Here is a 10706-nt window from a genome sequence, read left to right as displayed (position 1 = left end):
TGTCACTCTCAGAGACCACACAACATTGGATGCAATTAATAACACTTTTACCAATCTAGTAATAATCTAGCAAATTATACAGAATAGAAATCATATTGAAATCCTTTTAACTCTTTAGGCCTACTAGGGTCCAACCTTTCAGCAAGTACTTGCAGCTGCTATTGTTTGATAAATACATAACCCTAAGGAAACATTTGCAACTGTAGTTAATGTGTAATTACTGTACATTCACTTTTTTGTGCTTGTGAGTTATAATTAGACAGCATAAATGACACTGATTGCAAACTCAACTCAGAGGCAACACAAACAACTTAAGCCTATAATGTAATGATTTACAAGTATATTAGTATTACTTATCCAGATCAACAAAATATATGTTTATACGGTATAATGATACTGGTCCGGTAGTGTATAAAAAGCCATTCAATGGATAGTTGGGTGGATCCTCACTTTGCAAGAGTGACTTGTAGGCTATTTCTTTAACATGGTATTACCTGATTGAAGGAAGAATGACTGTCGGCGCAGTTGTCTGTGCAATGGCTGTTTAACTGATGATGTTGGCTCTCCCTGTGCATCTCCTTCCTTCTCAGTTGGTCCTCTTCAAATGTATTCATCAATGATACCTTGTTAGTTGTACAACTGAATGCATTCAACTGAAATGTGTCTTCTGCATTTAACCCAACCCTCTGAATCAGAGGAGTGCAGAGGGCTGCCATAATCCACTTCCACGTCTTTGGTGTCATGAACAGTGGGTTAACTGCCTTGCTCAGGGAAAGAACGACAGATTTTTACCTTGCCGCTATTGCTTCAAGATTGTATTCATTGTGAAGCACACAAGCACATAGGCTTTAGACTCCCTGTAAGCAATGGCATATTCTGTGAAGTAAGTGACGAGCCATGTTGGGAATACAGTAAAGGATAAAGTTCATCAGAAGTCACTTGTGACAAGTCTTCACTGAGAATCCTTTATAGAGACACCATACATACACTCCAGATTCTCTAGTCCTCCTTGTAACAGCATGAACCAAGGTGTCCTGACCGGACCCAACAGCATGTCCCTCTCCTGTTACATCTCTCTGTCACCTCCTCGATAACGGCTCTCAGGGAGCTTTCCACATACTGCCGCAGGTACTTAACAAATTCATAACTGAAAAAGAGACGGATATTCAACAAGCGTTAGATAATAATGGATATCATTTACTACAGATTTGTAACAAATGAGAAGGTATTACATTCTGCTTACTTATGGAAGTTCTTGTCCCTCTCCTCCAGATTAAGCAATATTTCCTCTGCACATTAAATTGGTAGATGCACCTGAGATTCTGTCTTGATGCTTTTTAGCAGTTGCCTCAAGTTCAGACTCCTCCTCAGCTGAGATCTGAGACATGGTCCTAATGTGGATTCAGAAATATCCACAGAATGGAGATTATCCAGTGGCAACTCAGTTTGCTCGCTAGCTACAGTGCTACTTTAATGTAACAACTAAAATCAAATCAAATGGTATTTCTCACATGCGCCGAATACAACAGGTGTAGGTAGACCTTACAGTGAAATGCTTACTTACAAGCCCTTAACCAACAGTGCAGTTTGAAGAAGAAAACAAATAGAAATATAACAAATATAGCTAGACAAACGATGCCATTGTGTTAAAACGTGGGCATGCATTATCTTGCCATGTAACGTTACTGCAGCTAGTTGACGTTATGCTTGTTGACATGGTAGCTAACGTTAGCTTGCTAGCAACGAAGGTAATGAGATAAAGTAATTTGCATGACAGACCTTGGTTAAACATTTTCGCAAAACCATTGTAAATGTACCACATTGTAATAAACAGTGTACGACTTCCATACCGTACTGCTCATTTCGCCAATATAGTTGTGCAGTTAGCAACAATTTCCAACCTCCTGCAGAAACATGGAAACATGTAACAGTACTTTGGAAAAGGGGTGCAAACAAACACCATATTTTTTTGTTTGTTAACACTGACAATTATGATATACAATAAATTCCAGCTACTCCTGTTATTTTAAACCAAAGTGTTCATGCACTATGCTTTTTCCTGTGCCTTTAAATCCCTGTCCGTTAGATGTCACGCGGTCCCCCATGTTTACACACTCTTCCGGGAAAGGAACGTCTGTCAAAAGCCAAATCAAAAATAGAACAGTATGAAGACAGGCAAAAAAAATGGGCCAGTCTTAAACTGCTTCTCTAATCGAAATCTCCTACCATACGTCTAGGCGAGGCCATGAAGGCGTTGGCTAGCTAAGCTCATACGTAAAAACACGTCATCTGGTCTAACGGTCATCTGGCGCCGAACTGCCCATGTGTAAGCCGTCAAATCAAAGGCGCTCCTTCGATATAAAGTTGTTGGTGACGAAAATGACAACGTATCTGTTTGTCACTTTTATGAGGTTGTTGTAATAACGTTTAACTACTTAAGACATTGGCACAAATTTTTGATTTCGAGAAAATGAACAACTATGGAATACTGTTAGACTCTCATTTGGGCTCCAGAGTGGTGCATCTGTGTGCTAGAGGTGTCACTACAGGCCCTGGTTAGTGGCCCTGTATCACAACTGGTTATGATTAGGGGTCGCATAGGGCGGCGCACAATTGGCCCAGCATTGTCTGGGTTTGGTCATGGTAGGCCTTCATTGTAAATTCTTAACTAGTTAAATAAAATAAAATTGACTTCTCGAAGCCCAAGCCGGGTCTGTTGGTCTATATCACAAGTATTCCTGGAAAGCTTGCTATGTTGCGCCTCTGGGTTTAGAAACTCTGTGGCCAATCCAGAGACAGAAGAGGAAGCGAGACACAAAACTCACATTTTTTTCTGGTACAACGAATTAAGTACACTAGATCCAACTGCTATTGTATTGGTGTCTATGGGAGAGCCACCCCGTTAAGCATGGTAAACGATCATCTTTGGCAAACTAGCTCAATATTGCGCCTGTCAGAACTGCTGTGTAGCTAGATTACAAAATACTATGCACAATTTAACTTTAAGCTTTAAGTATCAAGTAAAGTATATAATCGGAAAACCGTTAGCTCCTTTATTGAGGTATCCAAGTAGTACAGATTGGCTAAGATTAGGAAACATTGTTTGTAGCTTGCTTCAGTTTAGCTAATTACCAGCCTGTGACTGCTATGGCTGGTGTTGACAGTTTTGAGCTGATGTACAGAGAAATGTCTCAGTCATGCACTTAATTTGTGGAAACCCTAGCCGTTGTGGGTGCTCTGTGTACAGCCAGCAAAGGTGTGTGACTGCTACAGCTTGGTCAGGGTGCATTTCCTTCCTCGACTGACGCAAAGCACTCACCTTGGTCACCTTTTTGATGAAGGGGGTGTCATTTATGGTAAGGTACAGTGTCAGTAACACAGCCAAGGCCATCTCTGAGACTCCTGGAGTGGATACAATGGTGCTTGTGGCTAACTTCAGTCAGAGCGACACAGGTTGCAAGCCTGTCAAAGACACCTTGAGGGGACAAAAATATAGGCTTTCTGGTTAACTGTGAGTGACTGCCTTGGCAACTCACTAAACTTGACTGGCCTGCCTGAAGACCTCCAACACACATTGCTGCCACCACACTGATGACGCGCCTGGTTCTACTTGGCATGGTAGGGAGGAGACGGGGAGCAGTGGTGAACATCTCTTCTGGGGCATGTTATAGACCCTCTCCAAGCAAAGCTCCTCTCTCATGTTCTACGGTCACTCACATACAAACACACACTGATTATCCTTGACGTGCATGTTGTTAAATGCATTGTGATCTTGTCATCCTACTGATTCGTTGTAATAAATGCCTGTGATTCTTTTCTTTTTTTTCTCGGGCTTACCTTGATAACTTTTCCTGTACTCTGCACCATGAATATGGTCATCGGGGAATCTTTGTGCAAAGTCTGGTACCTTTCGAGGGGGCGCCCCATGGAGCATCAGCAGGTGGCTCGCTAGTACCACAGTCAGTTGTTTATGCCTGTCATGCCATTTCCACCCTGGGCATCTCACACAGGACCACAGGCTATTGTCCCCGTAAACTGCAGGTACACAGATCAGTGCTGATTAAAATGGGGTGACGGAAGGGGTGACGGATAGACATTTAGTAGTCCATAGTCCATTTTAAACTTTAGGCCAACCATTACCCTTGTTTGTGTTATCTTTTCTAGTTTGGACTTGTGCAGTCAATGCCAGAATGAATTTGTGTTTTTCGGTCATGTATGCTCACAATCTCATGCTGAAAGGTCTCCTTCATACAGAAAACTGAACTCCAGTCACTAAACTCATGACAACAAAGTTATGCCCAGCTAATACAGGCATCAAACAGATGATGAGAGAATGAGTGTGTGTAATAATTGTATCTTAAAAATCTATATTTATTCAGTGAATGTAATACAAAATAATCTCCAGGAGTGTCGCTCCCAAATTATGTTGATGACGTCTTTGAAATGCACAGATATGTGAGGTCATGGAGATCTTTTTTGCAGTGATTTGAGATGTTTATTTGAGGAACTGTGGTCTTTGAGGTGTTTAACTGGCGTTCCTATGTAAAGCCAGTTGTTTTGACAACTTACAGTGTACTTGAGAATACATTTTGAAATGAGTTATTTTTTATTTACTGATGGTGCTGGGATTCTAATTATTGGTGATGTGATTGCAGAAATAAGTTGTGTGCTTGTGAATGACATTCCATCTGGTTTATGCTTGGTGAATATGCATATGTTATGCATAGCACAATACAAAATGTAGCTCAATAAAGATAATCCTTACTAAATAATGATTTGTTAATGTACTTTATGAGGATTTCATTTTTGAACAAAAATCTGTTTTTAATCAACAAAGACAAGATAGTTTAGTAAATCATTTACACTTAGAAGGACCAACACTGTTGACATATTATTTTGGAAAAATTAGGTCAGCCATTGTTATTGTGAAGATTACAAACATGTGAAGCAAAGTCTGCTGTAAAAAAAAAAAAAAAAAATTGATGGAACAATTAGAAAGTAACTATTGACAAAGAAATTACAACATGTCTAATCATTAGACACATAAAATGCATGTTGTGTATGAAAATCAATACTTGATCTATAGACAATTAAATCTTGTTGCGGGTTGGCAGTGTCTCTGACTTTTAAATCATTTGTCAAACTTCTTGAATTTCTTGAATATTGACATACTATGTTTAGTATAGCTGTACACTAGGTATCATAGGAACCTAAATGATCACTTTAAGGTTTCATCTTGGGCCACAGCACTACCACAGGTCATAGAATGGTGTCATGCCTAAGAGGTGGGATATGTAGTCTTTGTTGTGGTTTGGATGGTGCCTCGTCCATAAGAGGGGAAGGTTGAGAAGGTTCTCATCTTCACCCTGACATCACCATCCTGAGAGACTGAGCTCGGACCTTTCTTCAGGCTTGTCCCTTGGTAAATTGAAAAAGCAAACAATTCACTTATGATAATTACATGATCAAATACCAGATTTGTGAAAATTGCATTCATGACATTACAAAGTGAGATGTAATGGTTAATTGCCTCTGGTTAGTTGTTGGTATTAGACAGTCATAATGCATAGACAGTGAGGTTAATCAAATGAGCTTTACATTAGAGATATATCACCTGCTTTGTGAGGATGGATGGGATTGCTGACGTTGACAAAAAGTAATGGCAGATAATTATAACATTATGTGACCATACCAGTTTACCAATAGACTACGCATACAGCCTTGATGAAAAGTAGACTACTATCTGCAGTGGGAGGTTTTTCCTAAAGAAAACTTTGATAGGCAAAGATTTCATTTTGAGTATGTATTCAAGAAATGTTCCTGAATGAAATAGTGGCACAGCAAACTGAATGTAATGAAAAGGTAGGAAAACAATCTTCATGTGCCTTCTGAATAAAACAATCAATGTTTAGGGATTGAACAAGGTCAAGTCCTTGGTTCCCACCAGATTGGAAAGGTCTGTTATTGGAATGGCTATTGATATCTGGGCCTCATGAGCCTTCACGTATCAATGTACTCACTGGTCCAAATTAACAGATAAAGAGGGTCTTTGACTGAGCGCTCATTGGTACATTTCAATTAGTACATATTAATAATGCTGTTATGAGATCTATTCATTCTCTAAAACCTTGCTTAAAAAATGCAATATCTTATACAGTTCTTGTCATAAGTGATAATCCCCCAGGTGATAAATATATACCGTTGAAGTCGAAAGATTACATACACTTAGGTTGGAGTCATTAAAACTAGTTTTTCAACCACTCCACACATTTCTTGTTAACAAACTATAGTTTTGGCATGTCGGTTAGGACTTCTACTTTGTGCATGACACAAGTAATTTTTCCAACAATTGTTTACAGATTATTTCACTTATAATTCACTGTATCACAATTCCAGTGGGTCAGAAGTTTACATACACTAAGTTGACTGGGCCTTTAAACAGCTTGGAAAAGTCCAGAAAAGGATGTCATGGCTTTAGAAGCTTCTGATAGGCTAATTGACATCATTTGAGTCAATTGGAGGTGTATCTGTGGATGTATTTCAAGGTCTCTCTTCAAACTCAGTGCTTGCTTTGCTTTGCTTGACATCATGGGAAAATCAAAACGTGTAGACATCCACAAGTTTGGATCATCCTTAGGAGCAATTTCCAAATGCCTGAAGGTACCACGTTCATCTGTATAAACAATATTACGCAAGTATAAACACACTGGGACCACGCAGCCGTCATACCGCTTAGGAAGGAGACACTTTCTGTCTCCTAGAGATGACCGTACTTTGGTGCGAGTAGTGCAAATCAATCATGTTGTGGGGGTGCTTTGCTGCAGGAGGGTCTGGTGCACTTCACAAAATAGATGGCATCATGTGGCAGGAAAGTTATGTGGATATTTTTTTTGTTTTTATTTCACCTTTATTTAACCAGGTAGGCAAGTTGAGAACAAGTTCTCATTTACAATTGCAACCTGGCCAAGATAAAGCAAAGCAGTTCGACACATACAACAACACAGAGTTACACATGGAGTAAAACAAAACATACAGTCAATAATACAGTAGAAACAAGTCTATATACAATGTGAGCAAATGAGGTGAGATAAGGGAGGTAAAGGCAAAAAAAGGCCATGGTGGTAAAGTAAATACAATACAGCAAGTAAAACACTGGAATGGTAGATTTGCAGTGGAAGAATGTTAAAAGTAGAAATACAAATAATGGGGTGCAAAGGAGCAAAATAGTAGGGAAAGTAGGGAAAGAGGTAGTTGTTTGGGCTAAATTACAAATTGGCTATGTACAGGCGCAGTAATCTGTGAGCTGCTCTTACAGCTAGCTGGTGCTTAAAGCTAGTGAGGGAAATAAGTGTTTCCAGTTTCAGAGATTTTTGTAGTTCGTTCCAGTCATTGGCAGCAGAGAACTGGAAGGAGAGGCGGCCAAAGAAAGAATTGGTTTTGGGGTTGACCAGAGAGATATACCTGCTGGAGCGCGTGCTACAGGTGGGTGATGCTATGGTGACCAGCGAGCTGAAATAAGGGGGGACTTTACCTAGCAGGGTCTCGTAGATGACATGGAGCCAGTGGGTTTGGCGACGAGTATGAAGCGAGGGCCAGCCAACGAGAGCGTACAGGCCGCAATGGTGGTTAGTATATGGGGCTTTGGTGACAAAACGGATGGCACTGTGATAGACTGCATCCAATTTGTTGAGTTGGGTATTGGAGGCTATTTTGTAAATGACATTGCCGAAGTTGAGGATTGGTAGGATGGTCAGTTTTACAAGGGTATGTTTGGCAGCATGAGGGAAGGATGCTTGTTGCGAAATAGGAAGCCAATTCTAGATTTAACTTTGGATTGGAGATGTTTGATGTGGGTCTGGAAGGAGAATTTACAGTCTAACCAGACACCTAGGTATTTGTAGTTGTCCACGTATTCTAAGTCAGAGCCGTCCAGAGTAGTGATGTTGGACAGGCGGGCAGGTGCAGGCAGCGATCGGTTGTAGATCATGCATTTAGTTTTACTTGTATTTAAGAGCAATTGGAGGCCACGGAAGGAGAGTTGTATGGCATTGAAGCTTGCCTGGAGGGTTGTTAACACAGTGTCCAAAGAAGGGCCAGAAGTAAACAAAATGGTGTCGTCTGCATAGAGGTGGATCATCAGCAGCAAGAGCGACATCATTGATGTATACAGAGAAGAGAGTCGGTCCAAGAATTTAACCCTGTGGCACCCCCATAGAGACTGCCAGAGGTCCGGACAACAGACCCTCCGATTTGACACACTGAACTCTATCAGAGAAGTAGTTGGTGAACCAGGCGAGGCAATGATTTGAGAAACCAAGAATGTTGAGTCTGCCGATGAGGATGTGGTGATTGACAGAGTCGAAAGCTTTGGCCAGATCAATGAATACAGCTGCACAGTAATGTTTCTTATCGATGGTGGTTAAGATATCCTTTAGGACCTTGAGCGTGGCTGAGGTGACCCATGACCAGCTCTGAAACCAGATTGCATAGCAGAGAGTGTATGGTGAGATTCGAAATTGTCGGTAATCTGTTTGTTGACTTGGCTTTCGAAGACCTTAGAAAGGCAGGGTAGGACAGATAAAGGTCTATAGCAGTTTGGGTCAAGATTGTCTCCCCCCTTTGAAGAGGGGGATGACCGCAGCTGCTTTCCAATCTTTGGGAATCTCAGACGACACAAAAGAGAGGTTGAACAGGCTAGTAAAACGGGTGGCAACAATTTCGGCAGATCATTTTAGAAAGAAAGGGTCCAGATTGTCTAGCCTGGCTGATTTGTAGGGGTCCAGATTTTGCAGCTCTTTCAGAACATCAGCTGACTGGATTTGGGAGAAGGAGAAATGGGGAAGGCTTGGGCGAGTTGCTGTGGGGGGTGCAGTGCTGTTGACCAGGGTAGGGGTATATTGAAGCAACATCTCAAGACAGATCAGATTAGTCAGGAAGTAGAAGCTTGGTCGCAAATGGGTCTTCCAAATGGACAATGACCCCAAGCATACTTCCAAAGTTGTGGCAAAATGGCCTCAAGGACAACAAAGTCCAGGTATTGGAGTGGCCATCACAAAGCACTGACGTCAATCCTATAGAAAATGTGTGGGCAGAACTGAAAAGGCGTGCAAGAGCAAGGAAGCCTACAAACCTGACTCAGTTGCACCAACTCTGTCAAGAGGAATGTGCCAAAATTCACCCAACTTATTGTGGGAAGCTTGTGGAAGGCTACCCAAAACGTTTGACCCAAGTTAAACAATTTAAAGGCAATGCTACCAAATACTAATTGAGTGTATGTAAACTTCTGACCCACTGGGAATGTGATGAAAGAAATAAAAGCTGGAATAAATAATTCTGTTGTCACGTTCATCATAACAAGGAGATCAATGCACAGTGTGATAACAATACATACTTCCTTCAATGAAGAATAAAAACAGAACAAACTATACAAAACAACCCTGACGCTAATAACACAAGTGCTGACAGGCAACTACACTTAGACAATAACCCACAAAACCAACATGGAAAATGGCAACCTAAATAGAGACAACGACAAACAGCTGCCTCTGATTGGGAACCAATTCAGGCCACCATAGACCAATATATACCTAGACAAACCAAAACCCCATAGATGTACAAAAAACCCTAGACAAGTAAAACACACATAACACCCTCGTCAAACCCTGACCTAACCAAAATAATAAAGAAAACAAAGATGACTAAGGTCAGGGCGTGACATCTGTCTACTATTATTCTGACATTTCACATTCTTAAAATAAAATGGTGATCCTTACTGACCTAAAACAGGGGATATTTCCTTGGATTTAATGTCAGGAATTGTGAAAAACGGAGTTTAAATCTATTTGGCTAAGGTGTATGTAAACTTCTGACTTTAACTGTATGTATATTATTTTTTCACAGTAAACTGTCCAACTGGACAATCGAAATGGGTGAATGGGACTTGCTGGGCCAGCTGCTGGACAAAGTGCGAGAAGAATTAACAAGTACAGTATGAGAAGGCCATTAACTTCCTGAAGAAGGGCTACACAGTCCCCAAGTACAAACATCAATGAGATGATTAACCTGCATGGCCTTCTGTTATATTGTGCACATATTGGTGAAGATCCGGTTAGAGCTGGAGTTCTTTGTGGGTCAATACCACCTGTATGGATTCACCCTCCAGGCTCGCTTTGTCTGCAGCTGCTTCCCCTGGCCTCACCAGGTGAACTGCTTTCTGTCTAGACCCACAGAGAAGAGACTGTATTCATCCAGTTCATGTTCATCGAGCTCTTCTACTTGTTGGTCAAAGAGTGTGTACAGGAAGCAGGACTACACGGTGACCCTGGTCACCCCTGTCCTGGAGAGAAAGGCCTTTGAGAACAGGGACCAGATGATCCAGAACTGTAAAAAATCTGGAGTTGGAGCTGCATGGGAGGAAGCTGGGCAGTGGGGTGACGACAAGTGTGGCTTCTGAGGACAACATTGCTAATATGGAGGAAGTCTATTTCTCATAAATATTAACTGCATTTTTAAAAATGTTTTCATCGAATAGAGGATTTCTTTGAGCTTGTCCCACATATAAATAATATAAATTTGTGTATTTCTTTGGGATTTGTATTATTGGTTGTGCCATTGCTTGTATGAGTTGATGTAATGTAATTCATATATCACCATAATCTTGATTTAATAAATTACTCTTTTATAAGAATCTATTCTGGCTGTTATCA

At 40.9% G+C, this 10706-nt stretch overlaps 2 pseudogenes; both read left to right on the top strand.

Moving 5' to 3' along the window:
- The first annotated feature begins 2604 nt into the window (after positions 1 to 2604).
- Positions 2605 to 4922, top strand: LOC118965500 (annotated as a pseudogene).
- A 2697-nt stretch (positions 4923 to 7619) lies between these two features.
- On the top strand, positions 7620 to 10493 carry LOC118965600 (annotated as a pseudogene).
- Positions 10494 to 10706: the final 213 nt, after the last annotated feature.

The sequence above is a fragment of the Oncorhynchus mykiss genome, chromosome 8 (assembly GCF_013265735.2).
Source record: "Oncorhynchus mykiss isolate Arlee chromosome 8, USDA_OmykA_1.1, whole genome shotgun sequence".
Classification (NCBI taxonomy): Eukaryota; Metazoa; Chordata; class Actinopteri; order Salmoniformes; family Salmonidae; genus Oncorhynchus; species Oncorhynchus mykiss.
The sequence above is the reverse complement of the archived record's forward strand: the minus strand, read 5'-3'. Positions and strand labels throughout refer to the sequence as shown.